Below are 18,307 nucleotides of genomic sequence, written 5' to 3'. Positions count from 1 at the left end.
TTACCAAACCTGCTTCTTCAGCTCTCTCAGTCTCCTTCAGCTTCTTTCTCTCCCTCTCGTTGCCTGTTTAGTAACATTATTTTTATTAAATTCAGATTTACAAGAACTCAATGATCAGTGGGCCTCATTCACCAACTGTTCTTAAAAAGAAAATTATTCTTAAAACCCACTTATGCAGTTTTCACAAAGATTCTGACATTCACCAATGTTTTTATTTTATCTGGAATTTGTTTTGAACACATCATGAATCTGTTGTAGACTTTTTCTTAGGACCTTTCTCATGAACAAATTTAAAAAAAAACATAGGAAGATATTGGTGAATGAGGCCCAATGTGTTCATTTTTTTGTTTGAACTGGCAAAACTCTCACCTGACTGGCCTTCAAAAGAGCTGACACCTCTTCTCTAGCATCTACAGATTGAGGAATTGAGGGACAAAATATAGCTATATACTGTTTTATACAGTATATAGCTATATTTTGGTTTTGAAATACTTAATAGGAATATGACAAACAAAAAAAATCTGTGAAGTTTCTTAAATTTTCAAAACAGTTGGCTCCTCAGCTAGCTAACGTTCATGCTTTATAGCTGATCCTGTTTTCTTTACCTCAGACAACCGGCTAGAAACTCCATAGCCAGCTGAACTGACAACAGTTTACATCCATATTGTAGGTAGATAACTTTACTCTGTAACTGCTTACTGATTCAGACTGTATATCGTATATTTTACATATTTATATAGTTTGAATGAGGCCTAATCTTTATTTTAGTACGCTTTGAGCTAAAACCCCGTCACATCTTCAGCGGTTGCCGACTGAGTGAGTAGCAGCAGAGCCCCTACCCCAGGTCTGAGATGATTGGCTAACAATTTACGAGGTCTGATATGATTTGCTGAGCCGCCTTTACACGTTTTCCCAAGTATACACAGCAGAGGGTTGGCTTCTCCTGCTAGAAAATCTCTGGTAGTCCGCTGAAGCAGTAGTGGATTAGAGCAGCAGAAGGGAGGTGAAGGTGGGAGTTTCCCACCAGAAATTTTGAACATAATTAAAGTGACATAGCAGAAAAAAAAACTTTTTTTAATCCATTAATTGCTGTCATATAGCGTAAAATCATATGTCTACTATGTATAGAATTAAAGGGGAATTCCACAGAATCTCAAAAACTTCTGCATGATAAAACTATTACAATGTAAAGGTCCACTGTGAAGAAAATTACTGACAAATTATTTAATTTGTTTGTAGACAAAGATAAAAATAAGGTACCCTTTCTTTGAAGAGAAGCATTGATGACAATATGATTTTGATTCTCTTCATGTATTTGTGTAGGTGTATGGGGTCATGCATTCTAAGGTTAATGATTTAACTATGCAGAAAGTTTGAAAAATCAGTGGAATTCCCCTTTAACTACTTGATATGATTTCACTAAAGTAGACTGAGATGTTTTGCTCCTTTGACACTTAGACAATCCATACCCTAGTTAGTAAAGAGAGTTTTGAATTGTAAGTTGCCTCTTAGAACAGCAGTTTTAAAAAGCACTAGTCTTGCTCAGAAATGTAGGGCTGTGGCAAAAATGAAGCTCCACCTATGGAGTAAAACTCTCACGAAAACAAGTGACAGTAATTTTTAAAATTAAGTTTATCTAAATCTTTCATCTTGTTTTAAAAGAAATCAAAAAGATCTTCTTAAAAACATTTAAAAAAGTATGTTTTCACAATTCCTCTACTCGGAGGTGGGACAGCCACCTCAGAATAGAGAGCATATATGATGATATATGATAATGATAATTTTGTATTCTCAATTAATGTATTGAGTTTATATTGATCATAACATAGCACTTGTTAATAACTAAGATCTGAATGCTTATTTTTTTAGTAGTTTTCTGCAGTTTGAACTAATTTGGTAGGATCGTCCAAATAAAAGTGAAAGAAAAAGAAAGAAAAGTAAAAAAGAGTCAGGTGTTTTTATTCACAAAGCCAAATATCAGTTTTCTGTGACTAAGGGGAAATGAACTAATGAGCAGTTGATGACTCTTCATCTGTTGATGAATGTCTCTATCTTCCTGAAAGTATAAAGACAGATGGACTGTGGCTAAATTATAGGAAAACAAAGATTTATTCAGAGTGTTTCTCCACAGAGCCTGAAGGGTTAAGCAGGCCCTAGGGGAATAATCCTCCGGCCTATACAATCAGTCTTTCCTCTGCAGCTGCTGACTCGGGGGATATTTCACAGCAGCTCGAGAATATATCCACAGAAGAAACCCAATAGAAACGGGATTTAAGATGGAAGGAGAAGAGAAGCCATCCCTCTTTGAACTTAATCTGCAAGGCAACACAAACTGGCAATAAAGCGGAGTTTATGACACCCTCGGAGATGTGTTTCATTGGCTTCTCCATCCTGAGCTGACACACAAAGCCCTGAGTTGCCTGAGTCAGCCACACAACTAATCGCCCATCTCTTCCCACCCAGCATCGGCCCCCTCGGTTCCTTTTAACCCCGCTGACAAATTTAGACCCGAGGAGGACGGCAGTGGCCAGCGCTCAGAACAGATGCAGCACAGAGATAGCAAGTTTTGGGAACAGAGCCTGTGTGTGGGTGTGTGTGGAGGTGTGTGTGGTTGTGCATGTTTATGTAAGCATGACAGTGTGTGGTTTCTTGAGTGTGTGTGAGGGTGGCAAGCTGTTTTGTCATTTATTCCAGTCCCTTAGTCATTTAAAACAACATTTACTTCACAAACTGCATTTTAAAGGGCCCGTATCATGAGAAACCACATTATCCTCGCCTTGTTGAAAGGGTTTGATATGGTATGTAAACTTTGTTAAAGCCTCAAAATGTATCGTTTAGTCCCCAGTTCGTACAGTCTATATATGGAAGCTAAGTTGCAGAACCAGCCTGTTTTATGATGTCATTAAAACCTACACATTTACATACATCTGCCTATTCAGCCTACAGCAGTTTAGCTCTGCAGAAAACTTATATTTAACAGAAAATTACACAGAAGCCTCTACAACTAAATATCATTTTTCAATTTTTCAGTACTTAGTGTGTACACCTTTTGCCTTTAGTACAGTTTCTATTCTTTTCAGTTTTTAAAGAAATCTGCAGGGATATTTTTCCACACCTCAAAAGTTCAGTCTTAGAAGTCGGTTGCATTTTCTGCTTGTCAAGATCCAAGTAATCCAAACGCGTTCAGTGATGTTGGACTGTGAGGTGGTCACCAGCAGCTTCTTTGTTTGATTTGCAAATTTACTACTTTTCAGTAACGGCTTCTTGACAGCTACACATCCTTTCAGATCCATAGCGTTGAGTTATGTTCTCCAGTGGAGGGATGGACAGAAACCCTTTTTTTTTAGATCTGAAGCAAGAGTGGACCTTGATTTTCTTGATTGTCTCAAAGCTATGAACACTTTAAGTACTGTTTATTTGATAATTACAGTTTTGGTGTTCTACCAGTTCTTATAGGGTTGTTTAATCATTCCTTGAACTCAAGTTTTGGGCACTCCCATTCTTTAACTTTCTTGGACTTTCATCTTCCTTATGGAAGTGGATTATCTTACATCTTCTCAGAAATATCATCTGAAAATAAAGAAAAAAATGTACTTGGTGGCAGTTGTGATTGAATGATACATAATTCAAGGGGTTCTGGAAGATGGAAGATGGACCTCAGGGAAAAAGAAAAATACAAAAATGTGTAATGTTATGGCCCATTTAACACAGTTACCTGAAAAAGAATATATATATATATATATATATATATTCCAAGACAGTTACTTGGAAAACAGTCTGATTCCACTGACTTACATTAGAAGTAAAGTTGTTTTTTTCCTTTCCCTATAAAGTTACCATTTTGGAGATACAACAGTGTATACATATATATATACATACATCATCTAAACCACTTATGCTTTTGGGTCGCGGTGGGGTGCTGGAGCCTATCCCAGCTGTCATTGGGCAGAAGGCAGGATACACCCTGGACAGGTCGCCAGTCCATCGCAGGGCAGACAGAAAGACATACACAATCACACACAACTAGGGGCAATTTTAGCACGTCCAATTGGCCTAACTGCATGTCTTTGGACTGTGGGAGGAAACCCACACAGACACGGGGAGAACATGCAAACTCCACACAGAAACGACCCTGGTCACCCGGCCAGGAATCGAACCCAGGACATTCTTGCTGTGAGGCGACAGCACTACCCACTGCGCCACCGTGCCGCCACTATATATTATCAATCTATCAATCAATCAATCAATCAATCTATCTATCTATATATATATATATATATATATATATATATATAGATATATATATATAGATTGATATATATATATATATAGATAAATATATATATCTGTTACTACCTATTCATATATATATATATATATATATATATATATATATATATATATATATATATATAGAGAGAGAGAGAGAGAGAGAGAGAGATAGATAGATAGATAGATAGATAGATAGATAGATAGATAGATATCTGTTACTACCTATTCAAGGTGATTCAGATATAAGTGTTGTAAATGTATTAACAGTTGAAGCTTTGGGGGAAACATTTCATGCCTATATTGTTTTTTGTGGTGTAGGTTCATGTCAAATAAAGTATAGCAGATATCCTGTTAATAGCAGCTAAACAACAACAAAAAAGAAAGAAAGCTGCCTTGCTGTCTCCACAGCACAAATTACCCCTCTCTTGGAAAAAATTGATCACAGAAAGGTCAGGCAGGAGGTTCTGCGAGAGGAAAAAATATCGACAGTCCTGTTAAAATGGTGGCCATGGGGACCCAGTGTGACAATATCCTTAAAGCAGTAGATAACAGGAAATGTCAATACAGTTGAATGCTGCAGTTGCTAATTAAAGGATGTAAAGGTAAATTTCAAAGGAGCAATAACGGTGTTTCTACAGCCACCATATTCCAGCTCTGGTTATTTTGGCAGGTTATGGATATTCTTATGTTTTTCTGTGTACTGTTCTTGATATTTGGACTTCTCATTTAACAGGAGCTTATGGAGCGTTTAAAACAGCGGGCTGTGTCTGAGTGAATATACTGTTACTAGCCTCTCAGTATTCTTACACTGAATGCCACTGAGTCCCTGAGCACACATAAGTCACCGCCATACGTCAGTCAGTGCCTGTCACCAATGTACTGTCACACACACACACAGATTTCTCAGCAGAGGCCTTCAGACATTCACTCAAATAGACAGGAAATGCAGGCAACATGCTGCAGTCGATGGTAAAGAGCAAAATGAAAATTCCATAAGCAATGAAATAAATACATTTAAATCTTCTCTCTCCTTGCACCAACCCTGTAAAGGATTCACTTTCAGATCACATGCTTTCAGTATCAACACTGAAAATTCAAGTCATCTTTGTAACACCTGTCAAAGACATTACATTAACAATGATCAAAAGTTATGCTTACTGAATGGACACCGTCAATGAAATGAATATCATCAATGAAATCAATATCACTAATTAAAAATACTGAATCTGCTTTTTTGCTGAATGGCAGAGACTTGGACCAAATGTATTTGCAACAGCACTGCAGAAAAATTGCACTTATTTTCACAGCTTTTTCGCTGCACACATATTTGCGACTACTGTAGTGCCTCTAAAGTTAATTAGTAATGATTGTTCAGTATATCTTGCATTTGTTTTTTTAATCTTTACACTCTTTTACCAGGGGTCTAATGCCATATAGCAGTCAGAGTGCTCTCTTCCAAAGGTAAATCACAAGTCTATGTAATTAGAATAATGAAATGCTTGATTGCCCCCCCTCAGGTGGCCATTTGGCTAAAACTGTGCTCCATGAGGGCATGTGATGATTGCTAAAGCACCCTGACACCGCAAGGAGTAATTAGCCATATTACAATTGGAAGTAATAGGCGTCATAAAATTGAATCCTGAACTCCTTCTATATTTCATGAGATGGAAGCTTTTTATAGACCCTGATGGGCCCAGGGCCACTGGAGAGATCAGGGAGCTTCAGCACTAACAAAGGAGAGGAGTGAAAAGGAGGAAATATGGAAGGAAACGGAACACTCTTGTCAGAATAGCCCTGATTATACCTGCACATCAGTCATAGAGGTGTCACTTCTTTATGTTCTTCCGGTATGTGCATGAACTGCAGCATAATAAGTATTCCATGATGCCTTGCTAAGAGACATCTGACATAAAAAAGAGCAAATTTCTGTGGTTGATGTGCTCCCTCTCAGCATTAGTTTTTCATATATATGAGCAGAATCCTACTGTAACACTGAACCCACCATTTATGTGCAGTTTCCACTGAATTACAGTGCACTGCTTTAAACAATGTGTTTGGCCACTTTAGTGCTCACTTCGTCCATCAGTACAATACTGGAAGAGCAGTGAAATTGTGGCATTTTGTGAGCAAGGTAGAGTTAGACACAGTCATTCATGTGCTACAAATGCAATTTTGACCATTACAGCTTGGGTACATCACTTAGGTGTATAAAAATGGCAACACTAAAGAACATTGCTCTTCTAACATTTTGAAATGATGAGATTCTGTGTGTTTTTTTATTCTGGTGAGATTTTCTTTTCTTTTATGTATTTTTCATTAACAGTGGTATTATGATTGGTGAATGGTTTGTTATAATTGCAAAGTCTTTGCTGTTCATGTGCTAATTTTACACTTTAAATCAGTATCATTTGTGTCACAATTATTGGCACCTTTGGTAAAGATGAAGGTAAAAAAAGGCCATGAAAAATGGCATAGGTGGTTACCTCACACTGAAGATATAAGAAAAATCTAATCTTTAATTGAAGTCAATTAGGTTCAGTTTAAAAAAAACACTTATCAAGAAAATATTATTAAAAACCATGTGTCATAATTAATGGCATTGCAGCTTTTAGTACTTTGTGTAACCTCACTTTACCAACATAACAGCAATGAGTCTTCTCCTATAATGCTTTATGAGATTCAACAAAATAGAGGCCACTACTCAAAACAGGTCTTCTCTTTAGGACTCTCCTCTTCAGTCAGCCCACATGTTTTCAATGGGTTTTAAGTCAGGGGACTGGAATGGCCATGTCAAAAGCTTGATTCTGTAGCACCTATATTGTTTTGTGTGGTTTTGTGTGGTTTTTTTGTGTGGTTTTGGACATCTGTGAACCTCTTTCTAGGCAGGTTCACTACAGCACCAGTTGTTTTAGCCTTGTTATTTTTTCCCTTAACATTGGAAACAGGCAGTAAAGAAAAGTGAAATATAAATATGCTTCAGTTACACTTCATTCATGAGACTTTCTGGGGGTGTCAATAATTGTGATGCATGTGTTTTTTGTTTATTCGATAAAGGTTTTTGTTTTCTTAGAATAAATTTGCTTAAAGATTAATTTTGGTCTTATATTTTCAGTGTAAGATTGCACGAATTAGCCACGAACACATTTTTCCCATCTTTACCAAAAGTGCCAATAATTATGCTGACTGTATGTAACTGATTCTATAATATATATGATATATAGGAAAAACTTCATTCATTGATTTAAGCCATAAGCAAACAGACATACTTCAGAAGATAAAGAGATATTGAGGGAAATATAACCAGTAAAAATCCAGACTTCAGTCATGGAAATGTTATAAGAGATGACAGTAGAAAATGACAGCAGCAAGGTAGCCTGTGTTGTTTATTCCACTCTAAAAGGATTATTCCAGTCAACACCACCACCATGTTTACCTCTAACCTCAAGGAATGAAAGAATTACATAGACTGGTGAAGGAGTTCTCAATTCTAACTGTAAAAGTAAATTCAAAGGAGCAATAACAGCAGTTTCTACAGCCATATTCCAGCTCTGGTAATTTTGGCACAGTATATGGGTAGCTATGGGGATATAGCAGGTTATAGATATTCTTATGTTTTTCTGGGTACTGTGCTTAATAGTTGGACTTGTCATTTATGCTGTTAGTTAAAGTGTTTTTTTCCTGTTCTTCCACACTCCTCCTCTAGTCAAGAAGCACCAGAACTGTCAGCAACTGCACATGAATTATATCCAACTCATATCTTCTGAGGAGAATTTTGCATAATTCAGTCATTATGTTCAGCACACAGAGTAAACACAGACTAACTTCACTCAGAAAGTCTTTTAATCACATTCACCTCAAATAAACCCCTTCTGAGTGGATCTAAAACAAATAAGTGCATAAGAGTCAATATTAGTATAATGTGTATTTGGTGTCCTCAGCATAGTCATTTGAATGTTATATAAACAATGTAAAACAATTAATTTTCAAGTATTACTTTGAAGTGAATGAACATATTATTTATAATATACAGTAATGTTAACCTTCACTTTAAAATATATTTTTTGTGCATTTTATACAATTTTCATTGATGTGGAGATGGAGATTTTGAAATGTTCAAGGTGCTGCATGGTTAAGTTGAATGACTCTTTTAAGAGGTTAATTGTTTAATTTTTTTAAATTTCTACTTCTTTTGAGTTTAGAAGAAATTTGTTTATAATTGAGACATTTTAATTATTCGTTTTGTCATTTTCCAAAAAATATAAAGCTTTTTAAACATGTCAAAGAGTTACTGTCCACCCTGTCATCTCGGGTTAACTGCCTGAAGAAATACTTATTTGAAAACATAGTTCATGTTTGTCCATGACACGGTGCATCATAAGATGTTGGCTTGCCATTGCACAGATGTTTTCTGGGTTGTCTGTAGCCTTGTAACTCTGTTTCAAAATGTTTAAAAATGACTAAAGATTATGTGGTCTCAAAGGCACAGTGTACTGGTAATGAACCATAAAAAGATAGAGTGAGTGAAAAAAAGTGGAAAGTCTGTGCTTAGCTTGCTTTAACATTTATGCATACTCTTATTTTCAGAGACAGGTCACACTTTGCCAGTGGGGTGATCAATACCAAAACAAATTTGACATGAGTCATGATGTAAGGACTAAAGGATTAGTCATTCACTGGAAGAGTTTGCCCAAATTCACCATTTCGAATACTTTTAACGTTCAGACGCTTACACCTCACCACTTCTTCTGCTGACATTTTGAAGCCCTTTCGTTTTCCCTTGCTGCAGGTGTGGGGCATGTGAATCATAGCCTGGAACTCTCTGGTCAGTGTGTTTTGCTCTTGGATCCAGCCATGCAATTTTGGTCCAAGCAGCCTTCCAGTCAGACACGAACGGTGATGCTAATAAACGGCACCCTCCTCCACAACAAGCAGTCCATCTGTCTGTGTCAGCCTAATCAAATTTCATAAACATAATCACAGCACTGTGATGGACTCTGAATGATTCCCTTCTGAGAAGTGTGCTTCATACAAGCTACTACATATCTGATAATTCAGCCAGATCCAGAGAGAGGGGAGAGCCATGAGGCAAATGCATGCGATTGATGACAACTTGTCAGGGAACATCATTGTGCTGCTGCCTGATAATGAACAGGACTCTGATTACTGAGCCCATTTATCAGACAACCCAACTAGAGCTCTATTAACGGCAGTAACAAATGATAGATGGTTGATATCAGAAGTGATCTAGCATGACGCAATACTAGCTCTAGCAATGCTCTTTGCAGATATGAATTTTTAAAGTGATATCAGCTATTTCTTATTTGTGAATAAAGAGATAGAACAATGGTATCTAGATTAATGAATCATTAATTAATAGGTTTTGTAATTAATCAGGCAATTTTCTTCTACTGTTTGCATTGGATTCCTTTTCATGCTAATGTTTTCTCCACAGCATGCTGCCTTTATTTCGGCCCATTACTTAAAACATCATAAATCTAGCTAATTGTGCATATGCTTTATATTTCTATTCATAACCAAGGCACGTTTGAAGAACTTTGTAGATCAGAGAGAGCATCTGAATGAGTTCAGTTAGTTTTTCTCTAACAATAACACAACATATCCATCATGATACCCTGCCCTGCCCATCAAAAAAACTCTGAAAAAGAGGCCACTAATTAGGCCGAGTTCCAGCCCAGGCTCAAAACTCCTTATAGTGGTAATCCCAGTTGATGCATCTGGGGTGGCTGATTCATCGACTGAGAAGCTCAGCTTTTGTACATGAGAACACAATCGACCACAGCACTGTGGCTTCAATGGAGCAAGAACTTCAGTGGGTTTAAACCCGGCGCTATGCTGGGAGAGGGCATGATCACAACAAAGATACCACTGATGTTCTGTGGAACTACTGAGGGACGGGTGTTTAATTAGCCCTCAGTAAAAGATAAGCGAAAACCTCTGAGACCTTGTCTTTGCCTGGAATATTTTCACACAAATAAGTGGGAAAAACAAGTGGGATTGAGAAGAATTTGATTAAAAGATGCCTCATAACAGATGTTAACATGAAATATGTAGGCCATTTCCACCCAGCTAATTAATAATGTCTATGTATTCATCACATCAGTATCTAACCAGTAATATTGTATATGTATATTTTATGAGTAATTGTTAACATTGGCATAAGCCATATGTGTGTATACCATCACTGTCTTATCAAAATCTCATAACTCCATTTATTTTGAAAACAAATTGAAAACAACAGCTGCCCTTGACATTGTGTGAAGATTTCATGATGAATGGACAAATAGACATGGTTCAAAATAATGTACATCAAAGTTTAAGGGAAATTCCACCAACATTTCAAAATTTCTGCCTAGTTATATAGTAGAAATGTAAGCAAATCATAACAATGTCTACAATGAAAATATAGCCATTTATATTTAAATTTAAATGCTTATAAACCATAATACAAAACTATCGCAAAGCAGTGTCTCGAGTATTAGGCAATGTATTTGTAGCCATTTCACTTAGAGCTTTTCTGTGGTGTAGCTTTTACAAGTATTAAACGCTTCCTATCACACCACTGTGAACAATTAAACACTATTAAAGTTTAAAACATATCATTGGCTCCGCAGTCCATACTGATTCATACTTCCATATTTACTTATCTGTGGTAAATAAGTTGCAAACTCAGCAAACCATCACATATACATGTATCTGCCTGTTCAGCCTTCAGCTCTGCCTATTAATGGAGAAGTTATAAAGAGTGTTTTAATTCTGATTTTTCTCTTAAATCAGGCACAATACAGTGCAGCCAATCAGAACAGAGGCCTTTTACATTTACCAGTCTTATAGGCCCAAAACAGCCAATTCTAAAGGATAAAGAAAGGCTAGAAAATGATGATGTAAAATAAATTATGTTTTTGGTACACTAAACTTCACAAACCTTATAAAAAGAACAAAATAAAATACAAGTATGTAAGATATGGGCAATTTAAAGATTCAATTATGCATACATTTTGAAAAGTCCTTGGAATTCCAGTTTAAGAACAAAGAGAAAAGTTTCTTGAAGGTTTGTCATGACAGTGTAATATATTCCACACCGCAGCAATAAAAAGCACTACATCATACTTCATTAAACTCTTACAGAACTGATGTGCAGATCACTCATCAGCTCACCTCACTGAACTTTTTCTTGGGCACTTAGGAATCCGGCTACGAGCGCACACACACATATCATCTGAACTAAACACGCAGCAGCGCCTGTAGTGGCTCGTCGCTGAGCATATTTATGTGTGTTTCAGTCCATAGACAATTGTTTCCCAGAGCATCTGTCATGGGAGCGAGAGAAGAGTGATGACATATGGCACATTTAATTAGTGTAAACTCATTTCATTTCCCCACCTGACAGGGCTGTGGGACGCAGCAGACCCTGTTCTCTGTCAGGGGCCTGGTAAGACTGAGGTTCAGTGGGGTTTCCAGCCTAGTTAACCTGGGCTGTGCTCACCACACTGCATTAATGAGTGGGCTTTCAAGCCACCTGAGCCAACATCACAAAGGAATTTCAATCCACAGAAGTGAGGATCAGTCTGCAAACAGCAGCTGTTGGTTCAATTTGACTCGTGCATAATAGCCTTGTTCTCATGTTTCTGAGGCCTGTTCAAGAGGAATAAACGTCAGAGATATTCAGTCAGCTTGAGCATGCAGCTCACTGATGACTAGACTAGGCTGACCATTTTTCCTGACATCAAGAGCATAAACTCAGCAACCTATGTTTGCATTAAAGCAGTACAGCGTAGGTTTCCCATTGCATAATGAGTTACATGCAAACATTCTATGTAGTAATACAGTTCAGTGATAGTAACAAAGAAATAAATGTTACTTTTGTCGCAATGTTTGAATATGATTCCTTTGCAGACTCTTTAGACCCTAAAGAGCGCTTTCATCTTCAGCAGAGATGCAGTTCTATGGATAGATCTCTCCGTCCACATTATCTAATGGCGCCTCTTCATGCTTGTTTTCACAAAGCATCTTTTTGCGTTTCCTCTGTAAAGAGTGAGACTCTAATGGATTTGAACTAAATAGATCATAGGAGGTTTATTGGCTTATCTGGACTCATGCATTGCCAAATGCATGTGTGTGTATGAGAGAGCTTTTAAAATCAGAGCTCTTATCAGTAATGGGATTGACAGGATGTCCTAGTTTTGCACGATGGTTCAGGCTACATGAATGGAAGTAAAAACCAAGCTCTTTTAAATATCTTTTCAATAAAGGTTTCTGCATTTATATATATATATATATATATATATATATATATATATATATATATATATATATATATATATATATATATATATACATACATAGATAGATAGATAGATAGATAGATAGATAGTTAGATAGATAGATAGATTCAAGTGCTCAGAAAACCTATAATTGCATTAAAGATAAAAGTTACCCATCCAGTATGATACATAGTTCACATTTATTGCATGGCAGGTCTAACTCATTTAAAAGCAATTACCTCACAGCTGCGTATCCTTCTCCATAGTCATAACTGTGTCGAGATGAAACATTCTAAACAAAGATTTACTTATTATTAATTATCATTATCGTACTAGTCTCTCTTAACAAATCAGTTAAACAGACAGTCCACCAGTCATTCAGAGTGGTTCGATGCAAAGTGGCGCATTGCAGAAATAGTTAAGAAAACTCACTCAGATTTCTTTACAGTGGTGGTGGAGGAGCCAGGGGTCACAATGTCTACAACACAAATATATCTTTCTATTTAGTATCCAAAATGCCCAGTGAACCTTTACATCTTCTGAGTTTTTATATGTACAGTGCCATGAAAAGTATTACTGCATACTGTATTTCTTACAGTGAATGCTGTTAGATCTTTAAACAAAATGTTGTTGTTAGTGTGCTGCACACTCGACCTGACTGAATATCTCTGACCTCTTGAACAGGCCCCAGGAACATAAGAAGAAGGCTTTTATGCATGAGCTGCACAAGTCCAAAGCCAGCCAACAGCTGAAAGGGACTGGGCAAAGGTGGCATTCATGGAAAAGCAGCAAGGCAGAAAACAATGCTAACCAAAAGAAACACTGATGCTCATCTCACATTTGCAAAAAAGCACAAACCCCTAAGCCTTTTGAGATAATGTTCTATGGAGAGACCAGCCTGACGTCTACATACTGTAACCGGACAACATAGATCCCTTTATATCTCTCCTAAAGTGAGTGCGAAATAGGAACATCGTACAAACATTTTAACATGGTGGTGGTAGTGCAATGGTGTGGGGATGCTTTTCTGCCTCAGGACCTGAAGAACTTCCCACAAGAAAGAAGAATCAAAAAAGAGATCTCATTAATATTTAAAATTAAAATTAATTTTTAATTTAAAGATTTTCTCTTTTAATTTATTGTTTTAGTCATTTTTAATTATGTTTTTAATGTTGTTTTTAATTATGTTTTTAATGTTGTTTTTAATTATGTTTTTCTGTTTGTGCTTACTTTACTTTTTTAACCAACTGTGACTGAATTTTCTCATTTGTAAAGCACTTTGAACGACAGCAGTGTTTGAAAGGTGCTGTATAAATAAACTTGCCTTGCCATGACTACTATCTCAGTTGTTTATCCTGAATAACAATGAGATCAAGAGGAAAGACAAAGGAGACTTTAGCTCAGTAATCTCACGTGTCTCCTCATGAGTTTAGTAGAGATCTCAATAATGGTACACATTGTGCTTGGGTTTGTTAAGGTACTAACACACATCTTTACGTGCAGTTGAACTCTCATCTCTCCTCTATCTCTCCTGTATCTACGGTCTCATTTTTTGTCTAGTGCCATTTCACCTACAGCATTTTAGGGGAATTACCAATACGTCTCCAAAGCCATCAAAGAGCAACATTTGAGCAATAAAATTTTCATCTGAGTTGCTGTTATTGAAGGAACCATGAATTCTGTTCTGTTTCAGAGTATCTGTTCATCTGTCCATGAGCTGAAGCTGAAACATAATCGAGTTTTGAAGCAAGACAATGACCCAAAGCAGAAAAGCAAATCCACTTCTGAATGGCTGAAAAAAAAAACAAAATTAATGTTTTGGAATGGCTCTGACTTGAATCCAAAACAGATGCTTTAAAAGGTCTTTAAACTTGCAGTTCATGCTAGAAAACCTACAACAAGATATCTGAATTAAAGCAGTTCTGCAAAGAAGAGTGAGCTCAAAGTTTTCCACAACGGTCCACAGGCTGACATTAAATTAAAGGAAATGTTGGTTTGCTGCTAAAGATAATGGGGGTGAAGGGGGATTAAGGGAGCAGTTACTTTTTCACAAGGGTGATCCACATGCTGGATATCTTCGCTTCTTAACTACAAGACTAATAACTTTAAAAATGTGTTTTGTGTTTGATAAGGTTGTCTATCGTTTAAAGATCTAAAAACATTCATTCTGACAAATATGCAGGAATAGAGAAAGGGGCAAATATTTTTTCACAACACTGTAATGCTGACAATGATAAAACAGTGGTAAATAATGAAAAATAAGTTTTCTTAGGGTACTATTTCTCTTTACAACATCCTGCATGTATGTCTCCACCCTATATGTATTTTGAAAATACATTTTAGGACAAAATCTTGAAACTAGTATAAAGCAAGACACGCATTCATAACCATTTCATGTAACAGCTTTCTATGAGGGAGGTTTTAGAGGCCCTGACAGCTTTAGATGTCTGGCTCCTATCACCCCTACTGTGAACAATTATTTTTCGGTACATTTCTTTAGAATGGAGTATTTCACATGAAACTTCTCTGAATGACTTTGTTACGTCTTAGTGATCATATTCTACTGAAATTTTGAACAGTGGAATTCCCCTTTAAGTCATATCAACTTTAAGTTAAATCTGTCTTTAAAGATGGTTCTTTTTGAGCTTAATTATACATTCATATATATATTACATATATTTTTAAGACAGGACAATGAAATGAAAATCTGCATAGGAGCCAGATAATCACCACAAGTACAGAATATGCATCATAGCCTCAGTCATGTTTTTCCAAAAGAAAACGGCACTAATCGACAGCATGGAATTTAGCTGGCCAGCAACATTATTTCAGCCAACAGTAGAGCAAATATGCTTAACAAAATGTCAAATCACAGACCCAGATTTCCCCTAAACCTTGACTGTAGTAGATTTTCAATGAGGAATCAGCATGAATTAATACACACAGTAATTCTGTATGTGATCATACTACTACTACTACTACAAAGACTACTACTACAACTACTACAAAGACTACTACTACTACTACTTATCTACTACTACTACTACTACTACCCCTACTACTACTACAACTACTACTACTGCTACTACTTCTACTACAACTACTACTACTACTACTACTACTACTACAAAGACTACTATTACTACTACTTATCTACTACTCTTACCCCTACTACTATTACAACTACTACTACTACCACAACTACTACAAGACTACTACTACTACTACTACTTCTACCACAATTACTACCACTACTACAACTACTACTACTACTACAATGACTACTACTACAACTACTACAATGACTACTACTACTACAACTACTACAATGACTACTACTACTACAACTACTACTACTAGGGAAAAGTAACAGAAAAAACTTGAGAACTACATGAAAATGTGTAAAAACCAAAAACCTGTGCCTTGTAACTCACAGAAACACCAATATAGAATGCTGCAATGTGATGTGTACAGCAGTATTATAGCCTTACAGTCTTCAGTCTTCATCTAGCAGAAAACAAATATAAATATAAAAATATGAAACATCTAAAGCGCAGACATGTTTGAAAAATGTGTTCAAGTGCACTCAGATTCATTCAGACCATTTTTCAAACCCCCTTTTTTGCGTGGTGGTAGTTATATTCTGAATAACTTGCAAAGATGAATATACAGTCTGTCAAGCGTGTCCAACATGAAAGACTTTTCATTCTTCAGATAAATAGCAGAAGCCAAGCCAAACTGATGGGTGTAAAAGCCTGTACTTTCAATATTATAAAAAAGACCCTTAAATCGTGTGATGGTTAGTGTGAAATCTCATTCACATTCAACTCCACTTTGAAGGGAGGCCGTGGTGAAGGATGGAGGAGGGTGAGAAGACGGTCTTTGTGAAACTCTCCAGCCACACCTAGCATTGAGGCTTCAAATAAAAAGGTAGTGACAAATTCCATCTGATGTCATTCTTTTTCTCACTAACAACTGGTGCCATTCTATCACCAAGTTTAAAAATGAAACCTCTTCCTCAAGTATTGTCATTACTCTTCTCATAACCTTGGACATTCTGAAAATAACCCAGGTGCCACTTTTTCTCCCCTCAGAGTCTGACCTGGCGTAATGAATAGGTTCTGCTGTGACCTGTCTATTATTCTAGTACTGTCCTCTTCCGATTCTCCGATGGTGATGAACAAGAGCCCCTCTACTGCAGTAGAATGACAGCCATGACTTTGCTTAAGCAGAACTCTGCTGGTCCTTCCAATTAAGACTCCAGAGCAGCTTTGACGCCCTCTATTCACAACACTCCCCTCAACACCCACCATTCACAGCACTGATATAACTCATCTTCCAGTGCTCAGCAGAAGTCAGGTGTGGAGGCACAGCCTCAGCTGTGAGACAGTTATAGCAAAGCTCCCTGTGTTCTGATTTCAGACACTGTGCAACATATCATTACATGCCAGCCACTTCAAAGGTATATATAAATACACACTGAAAACATTTCTCAGATCAGACAATAATGTTTGACATCATGCACTCCTAAAAATGGTTCTTTAAGGGTTTTTTAGTAAAGTAAATAATTCTACAAAGAACCATGGACACTTAGAGAATCTTTTGCATGATTAAAGGGTTTTTGCATCATGAAAGTGTTCTTTAGAATGTGCTGTAGATGGATTTATATAGGACCTTTGTGAAAAGGGTTCTTGTGATGTCAAGCTTGTAACAATAGAAGAACCCTTCTGGGTGCTATATAGAACCATTTCACCATCTACAGCACATTCTGAAGAACCCTTTCATGATGCAAAGAACCCTTTGATCACGCAAAGGATTCTTTGACTGTTCATGGCTCTTTATAGACCCATTTTCTTCACTAAAGAACTCTTGAAGAACCATCATTTTTAGTGAGTGTGGCCTGGTTTACCAGATTTTTTTATAATAAGCACCCTTGGTAATGTAATTTAGTCCTAAGGTAAGACTTAATCCACATCAAAAACTGGCCCCATGTTTTATATTGTTCTATAGGCCAGTCATTAGGCATGTTTCAATACTGAAGGTGGTAGCATTTCCAGTATATTTTGACTGAGGTGTCTAAGGTGTAACACAGAGCTAGTGTGAGGTGGCCATGGTATAACGAGACTTAGTTAATGCCAGATGATCAAAATGTATAAATACAATACAATAGTTTAATGCGTTGCATTATTCAGCCTTTTCACTTATCGTATACTTTTTTCTAACAGCCATTTCCCCATATATACAAGGAGGTGATGATGTCTTTTTAAAATTAGTATCAAGTTACACCTGCCACTACCCCCTGACCACTAGTGAAAAGTTGAGTTAGAGAGCATCCCCAATACCATATTTCACTCGGGATAGATCACGGTATGGCAGTAAAATGCGCTATGACTTCTGGTTCAAATTGACTTAAATCAGTCCATGGTTCAAGGGATGTCATTGTTCTGGGACAGTTGTGTAGAGATACCAGGTTCAGCCTGAAAATCATTCAGGCAGAAATGACTGATATAAGGGCTAATAGGCTGATGGAGTGCTTGAGTCAGAGCTTTCAACTGGTAGACACATATGGAATAATTAATGTATGAAGTTTTATATTAGTTTTTTTATTTGTATCCAGGATCTAAAGTTTTTTCCCCCCAAACACTACCACTAATGCCATGTAGGAAATAACAAACCTCTTCTGTGCAGTACATAAGTAAACCCGCCAACATCAGAAATCTTTCCTTTGAGAGTGGCATAGAAAAAAAGAACTT

The sequence above is a fragment of the Colossoma macropomum genome, unplaced genomic scaffold, assembly GCF_904425465.1.
Source record: "Colossoma macropomum unplaced genomic scaffold, Colossoma_macropomum, whole genome shotgun sequence".
Classification (NCBI taxonomy): domain Eukaryota; kingdom Metazoa; phylum Chordata; class Actinopteri; order Characiformes; family Serrasalmidae; genus Colossoma; species Colossoma macropomum.
This window is presented reverse-complemented; position numbering follows the sequence as displayed.